Below are 8,101 nucleotides of genomic sequence, written 5' to 3' on the forward strand. Positions count from 1 at the left end.
GGTTTCTCCAACAGAGGCTGATTTTGACCTTGAGCTACATTTGAAATTTCCATTTCATCAGTCATGTCTCTCTAACTGTGCCTTGGATCTGAACTCAAACATTTTCTTGCACAAGTTTCTGGCATGATTTGTGTTTGAGTAACTATTGGTGCTCAACTCGTAACAAAACTATCTGATTTATCAGACACATTTGATTCTTTCCAACTTCCTTCTTTTTTTTGCGAACCTCTGAAGGTAAAAACTGAACTATATGTCCAAACCTAACTTTTCCACTACAAAACATCTTGACTAAATATGTACGAGGACCACATCGTCCACCACTCTTCCTGGTCGCCACTTCAACCACTTGTGATGATGAATCTTCACTCTCACCTTCTGGTTCAACTTCAGAATTCTTTCTCCCACGCTACCCCGATCATGACTCTCTTTCTGTCTTGATTGTTTTTCTTCTACTGACAGTGCTAAATGTGGCTTCAGCAATGAAAACCTCATTCTGGCCTGTCTATTGAGAAACAGGTCCCTCATAATTTTATACACCTCCATTACATCTCCCCTTAACTTCCTCTGTCCCAAGGAATACAAACTCAGCCTTATCCAATCTTTCCTCAAAGCTCATCTGCATGTAAATGACGTTCAGGATGAGTTTCCGAGTTTTTCTCCCTGAATCGAATGAATCCGATGATTGTCATTGGAATCCTTTTAGACGTGGATCCGATGCTATTTGTCCCCCAGGAAGTGACCATTCTCATTCTGTGACAGAGACGTTTTTTGTTTTGTACAAAAGCTGCACTGGAACTTCCCACTTTCAAAGTATTATCATTTACTGTACATTAGGCTGCATCTACAGACTTGTCTCTCACATGTCCAGTGATTCGGAGGACACTTGTAAATCAGGAATTGTGAATTTCACAACAGTGTGCTGGAGAAAGATACAGTTTGAGTGCGGGTGACAGTGGTGGAGGAATGGAGAGCTGGGATTCGCCCGTGAAAGCAGCAACAACGTTTAAAACAATCACAGTGAACATGGAGCTCTAACCCATGACCATGAAATTAAGAATCTCATGCTCTATTGACTGAGGTAACTGGGCAAACCACGGTGGCGTTGCCATATCTCTCATTAAAGTGAGATAACTGTTGGTTTCCTTCTGGTGCCTCAGCTTTTTTTGTGTTCCAAGATGTAAAAGGAAATTGATCAACAAAAGCCCAAGGATGCAATACATTCCACTCAATCATCAATAACATCATTCCCATCTTCCACTTTTTAGCTGCACCGCCTTCCAAAGATTGCAATCCATTTTACTGAGGAATTGTTCTGGGATTTATTGTTTACCTACGTTGTGTCCTCATTTTGATATGAGATTCTCTTCAATATCCACCACAAATTCAATTGCAAACCTAACAGACAAACACGAAAAACACAAATCCCATGGTGCTCACTTTCAGATACAGAACAGTCAGCTTTTAATAACATGAACACATTTTACATGGGAACGATTTCGAAACTTGTTACTATTGCTTGTGACTCATTCATTGTGCTCATTGTATGAGGATGTTTGGCCCGGGCTGTAGTGTCCCGTGTCCCACGCATGTACAGTAACCCTCTGATTGACTTGTTGTTTTCTGTTGACAGTGGGTGATTGGAGAGTGTGGGTTTAGAATATTGCTGCTTGTCCCGGTCTCACTGACTGTGGCGTTGGGAATGGGTGAATAATTGATGTAACTGTTTCCATGTGCGACATAAAGCTTTGACCGGCTGTTATTAACCGAGGTAGCATGGAATGATCCTTTAATAATGGCTCACAAATTTGAACAGAAATCAGCTGTAATGTTCAACGTTGAGGGTGACTTTCTGCTCTGACAGGGGTAGAAAGGAAATTGAGTGAAAGACGCTGTGAACAGCTTGAGTGCACAGAACTGCACAGAGGAAAAGCAATCAACCTGGGGAGCAAAACCAGAATGTTAAACTGTTATTTTAAATTAGCACGAGGTGATTTTTTTTCGAAGTCATCTTTAAATGATCTATAAATGATTCGAAGCTCATGACATTCTGGCTATTTCAGCAGCCGTGTTGAAAACATCAAATGTTTTTGCTTTTGACGTCTTCAATCTTCTGGAAAATATAATTCAGGAATGTGAGATTCCAGATATGTGGATAGACTGGAGAAGCTGGGGTTGTTCATCTTCGAGCAGAGAAGGAGAGAGGAGAATTGATCGAATGCTTAAATGAAGGGTTTAGATCCAAGAATTAAAGAGGAACTGTTTCTATTGGCTGAAGGATTGAAGATCCAGAGAGTACAGATTGAAAAATTTTGGCAGAAGAAGAGGTGACATCGAGATCTGCTGAAAGATCACTGACCTGAAACATTAACTCTGTTTCTCACTCCACAGGTGCTGGCGAACCTGCTGAGTATTTCCATCACTTTCTGCTTTTATTTCAGATTTTCAGCAACCACAGTCTTGTTACTTTTCTACTAAACTTCAACCCAAGTTGGGCGAGTTTATTTTTAACTTTGCTGTTGCTTTTATGACCGAACTCCATTTACCAGGCATAATGCTTTATTGCATGCAGTTGTAGCCGAGTGGTTAAGATGAAAACTTAACAATCTGTTGTGAATTCTGTGTGAGTGCTCGTGTCCTGCTGTCTACCTTTCTGATTATTTCAAAGTTTAACCAGGTCCCTGCAGAACCAATCATCAATTACAGGTAATAAAATCCTGCACCTTTCAATCCCTCCAGGATTTTCTCATTTGCATTTCAAAATTTACGTTTAGAAATGGAACAAAAATTTGCCAAATTGGAGACACTTTCTTTCCGGCTGTCTGTCTCTCTTTAGGCCTCCCTCACTCTCGGTGCACAAATCTGTGTGTTTCGTTCTATGTGTGTCAATGTTGTTCAGATCCCCGAGGAGGTGACTGGATTTTTACGTTCATAAACTTGATTTATTTCAGTTGTATAGAGTTATTTTAACATGTTACAGAGGAAAATAACAGGGTTAAAATAATACAAGACGAGATTGTCTCTTTCTGCATTTTCCAGAGCGGAGACTGTTCAGCGATTCAATGCCCGTGTGTTACAAAGCAGAGGATGATTGAAATTTTTACTGAGCAACATTTAAACAGATAGAGAACGAGAAATCATAGTCTCGTGGTTAAGATAATAAACACATCGAGATAATGAATTAATAAACAAAAAAAGAAGAATTTCAAATCGCACGGACATTTGGAATTGTTTCCACTGCTGCCAGGTCTCACAGTGAACAGGAAAATAAACGTTCACTCACAACTTTTACCAGAACGGAGAGGTTAAAACAAACAGAAAAACCTCGAGAACAGAGAATGCTGGAAGGTGACCTGATAGAATTTGGGAAGCTTTGTCCCTGTTTCATCAGGGATTAGAGGCGAATTTATTCACTCTGCTTCAGGTTTACATTTACTGAACCGGAATCAAACAAACAATAAGATTTTTACAGACCTGGAAATAAAGTTTCCATATTGAGATGTAATTCTTAAGATCATATTTTGGCATCTGCTGAATCAGTATTTTTGTCGAACTCTCTGTCTCTCTCTGTCATGAGATTACAGAAGAAACCACACTTCAAAAGTACTTTATTGACTGTAAAGTGCTTTGTGAGATCCTGATGACGTGAAAGGCGCTGTTTAAATGTACATCTTTGTGTCTTTTCTTGCTTTCTGTCTGTCAATCTCAATGAAGTAAAATATGGAATTATGGAGTGAATCTGTTCCTTTCAGCATCTACTCCAGACTCTATTGATCTCTCTGTCATTCTCTTTCTCCTTTTCTCTCTTTGTTCCTCTCTCCTCAGTGATTGTCTGGGTTAAAACTCCTTCCTCTGGGGCTGCTGGATGAACCCAGGTCTGGTAACAGTCCGATACTTGTCCTGATGCTTTGGTATGGAATGTACAAGTGTACAAGTGTGGGTTGTAGTTTTTTTTTCTTATTAGTTCAGTGGTTCCGTTGCTATATGGGGAGGTTGCACATTTTCAAGACATCAAAATGTTTCATGGTGCAGCTTTATCTGAAAATACAACAGGCAATATTAGCAGAGTTAAATAATGCAAGAGGGGATGTTCTCTTTAAGAATTGCCTTGAGCAGAGATCATTGCATCATGAAGTGCCCTCACACGACACAGTGATAGATAAGTGTAGTTTTAACTTAATTTAATACCGATTTCCTTTCGTGTTACTCAAAGACACTGCTTTATAGCTACATCAAATTCAATCCAATGTTTATCAATGTGGAAATTAAGATTCAATATTTATGTATAATTCTGAAGATTCTGAAGTCCATAAAGTATAGATGGAGCAAAATTCTTACAGTGCATTCAGGAGAATTTTTAGCCAATGCTGAGCAAACCCAGCAAGAGAAGGGGCAGTTCTGGACGTAGTGTTAAGGAAAAACCCTGTGTAGGTGGAAGGGGTATCAGTGGGAGAGCATTTTAGTGGCAGTGATCATAATTCAGCTGTATTTAGCGTAGTTAGAAAAGGATACAGATAGACCAAAAGTTAAAATTTTAAATGTGAGAAGGTCACTTTTACTCATCGGAGATTTGATTTGTTAAAAGAGGACTGGAAACAGCTATTTGCAGGTAAATCAGTGTCAGAGCAGTGGGAGGCATTCAAGGAGAAGCTAAGAGAGTTCAGAACAAATATTCTCCTACTAAAAAAAAGATGGGACTCAACAATGTAGGCTCCTTCAGAGGTCAGAATCCCACCTGACCGGGAATGTAATCAGGTCTGCAGTGGAAAAAGCACCGAATTCTCATCACTGGAGCACCAGGGAATCTGCCAGACTTCACTGCAAGCTAGCTGCTCCACGCTGCTTTTGCTATTTCTTCACTTCAGCCCACTTCCACCACAGATTGGTTTCTCATTAAAACAATCCAATGTTCAGCTAGAACACAAAAGACTTGTCCCGGCAATGACAGCACAGAATGTGTTAACAAGAGCATAAAGCTGAAGATGTACAAGTTTCAATTTCCAAGATGCACCAACCTCATCAATGCAGCTCCTGTGAAATGTGCAAAGCAACACACTGCCGTCATACATCAATAGAAACAACTGACACACATCAAATTCTGCCAGTTTCATGTGGGATCTCCTTCTTCCTCTTTCACTGCTTTTCCTCCTGATCCTTCTGCTCCTCCAGCTCCCAGGTGAATTAGTTGCTTCATGTGAACATACCAGATTCAGGAAACCGAGCTTTACCTGGAAAGCAGGGAGTGGGAATGAAAGATGGAGGACATTGAGAAGTGATGGATTTTGCAGATAACAGGACAAACACGCACTGTGATCTCATCTTCCTGCTTCTTCCAGATACTGAATACTGGAATGTGCAAGAGTTGTTCCCATTAGCAATTATCCCCAGTCACACTCTCCTTCCAATCTTTTACCCGTTGCTTAGATTTCAAACTGTGCATAATTTCTCACTGGCGTTCAATGTGAAGAAAGCGGAGCTGCGAGAAGCTAATGTTGTTCAGCAGATGTAACTCAGGAAGATGCCTAACAGGCCGATGATAACAGTGAATGTTTTGATGAGCTGAGCTGCAGTGAAGGGTTGGCACCATTTAAAATGTCATTCAGCAGGTCTGCTTCCAAAGCTGGTGATCGAAATGACAAGAAAACTTCTCACTGAATTTCTTTCGAATCATAATGTCAAAAGTCAAGGACACAAATTCGGAAAGTGTATTTTGCTGCAATGTGTTGTAAGATGGTAGAATAACTTTGAAGGCAGCAGCAGTGGTGTTTGGAAACATACAATTACAGAAAGGTACAGCACAGAAGGAGGTCATTCTGTCCAGTGTGATTCTCTGACAGAGCAGTTGTGATTGGTTGATCAGGAATGATATTTGTGCAGTTTGAACAGCAAGCAGAAAAAGCTGCCCCATTGCCTGCCACCCATATTTTCCTTGCCCCACCCTCCCTTTCATCAATACATTACTCTGTGTTGTAATTTATCACAGCCCTTCACATGTTCCCTTTAACTTTCCGAGCTCTGTCATCGACCTGTCACATCTCTGAATTCTTCAGTTCTGGTGCATAATCACTGATCTGAACCTTTAATTGTGTTTCCCTCTCTCCACAAGTAAGGCCAGAGGTGCTGACCATTTATGCTTTTAAAAAACAATTTAAATGGAAATCATGTTTGTGAGTTGTCAGGGCAGCAAGAACTGACAATTTCTTGGCCAGGAATCGAACCCAGGTCGTTGCATTAAGTGTATTGAACTCCAACCATTCGACCACCAGTGAAGCTCACCTATTGCTTTTCCCTTTTCTTCATTTCCAGCAGACTGATTTTTGTAAAAGCAAAATACTGCAGATGCTGGAAATCTGAAATAAAAACAAGAAATACTGGAACCACTCAGCAGGTCTGGCAGCATCAGTGGAAAGAGAAGCATAGTTAACGTTTCGGGTCAGTGACCCTTCTTCGGAACTAGCAAATATTAGAAATGTCAAAGATTATAAGCAAGTGAGGCGGGGGTGGGGCAAGAGATAATAAAGGAGAAGGTGTAGATTGGACAAGGCCACAAAGCTGACCAAAAGATCATGGAGCAAAGGCAAACAATATGTTAATGGTGTGTTGAAAGACAAAGCATTAGAACAAATAGGTTGTTAACGGACTGAAAGGTGAACAGCAGCAAGTACAAACATGAAAAAAAAACAGTGGGTAAGCAAACTGAACAAACTAAGATGAAATGAAATAAACATTGAAAAAAAATTGTAAAAAAGAAAAAAGAACTGAAACTAAAAATAAAATGGGGGGCCACTGATGCTCTGAAATGATTGAACTCAATGTTCAGTCCGGCAGGCTGTGGTGTGCCTAATTGGTAAATGAGATGATGTTCATTGGAACATTGCAGCAATCCCAGGACAGAGATGTGAGCATGAGAGCAGGGGGTGTGTGTTGAAATGGTAAGCAACTGGAAACTCAGGGTCCTGCTTGCAGACTGAGGGAGGGTGTTCAGCAAACCAGTCACCCAGTCTGCGTTTGGTCTCCCCAATGTAGAGGAGACCACATTGCGAGCAGCGAATACAGTATACTACATTGAAAGATGTAAAAGTAAATCACTGCTTCACCTGAAAGGAGTGTTTCGGGCCTGGGATAGTGAGGAGAGAGGAGGTAAATGGGCAGGTATTACACCTCCTGCGATTGCAGGGGAAGGTCCCACGGGATGGGGACCAGGTGGTAGGGGTAATGGAGGAGTGGAGCAGGGTGTCGTGGAGGGCATGATCCCTTCAGAATGCTGACAGGGGAAGGGAGGGGAAGATGCATTTGGTAGTGGCAAATGTTGTAAAAACAGGCTGATTTTTGTGTTTATTTCTTACCTTTTGTTCAGCTTCACAATATCTGTTTGAAGTGTACAAAATCATGAGAGGTATAGACAGAGTGGATGGCAAGAAGCTTTTTCCCAGTGTGGGGGATTCAATTACAAGGGGACACGAGTTCAAAGTGAAAGGGGAAAGGTTTAGGGGGCATATGCGTGGAAATTTCTTTACGCAGAGGGTGGTGGGTGCATGGAATGCATTGCCAGTGGAGGTGGTAGACGCGGGCACGATAGCATCTTTTCAGATGTATCTAGACAGATACATGAATGGGCAGGAAGTAAAGAGATACAGACCCTTAGAAAATAGGCGACATGTTTAGATAGAGGATTTGGATCGGCGAAGGCTTGGAGGGCCGAAGGGCCTGTTCCTGTGCTGTAATTTTCTTTGTTCACACATTTGAACATTTCTAATCAGCAAATGGAGCAGCCGACTCGAGGAAAATGATACCAACTTCGCTGTGAGCAAAGTTCAAACCTGCGCGGGGAAACCCCCATTGGATTTCAAGTCCAAAACCTTAACCACTCAGCCATCACAGCACAATAAGAATGTGCCTTTGTATTTAATTATCGGTACAATGCTTTATACAATTGCCTTCGACTGCACATATTCTGGGAATCATTGTCTTTGAGCCTTGAATTGCATTACATTACATTACATTACTTGAGGTTGTTTTCGTTGGAGAGAAGGAGGAGGAGAGGTGACTTAATAGAGACATATAAGATATTCAGAGGGTTAGATAGGGTGGATAGTGAGAGTCT

General features: G+C 41.2%; 1 non-coding gene across 1 annotated transcript; it reads right to left on the minus strand.

The window, feature by feature from the left end:
* Window positions 1–7,796: 7,796 nt before the first annotated feature.
* trnas-uga (transfer RNA serine (anticodon UGA)) lies at window positions 7,797–7,879 on the minus strand. The gene has a single exon. It is a non-coding gene; the product is annotated as a tRNA-Ser (tRNA).
* Between the last annotated feature and the right edge of the window lie 222 nt (window positions 7,880–8,101).

Source organism: Heterodontus francisci, unplaced genomic scaffold, assembly GCF_036365525.1.
Source record: "Heterodontus francisci isolate sHetFra1 unplaced genomic scaffold, sHetFra1.hap1 HAP1_SCAFFOLD_1237, whole genome shotgun sequence".
Classification (NCBI taxonomy): Eukaryota; Metazoa; Chordata; class Chondrichthyes; order Heterodontiformes; family Heterodontidae; genus Heterodontus; species Heterodontus francisci.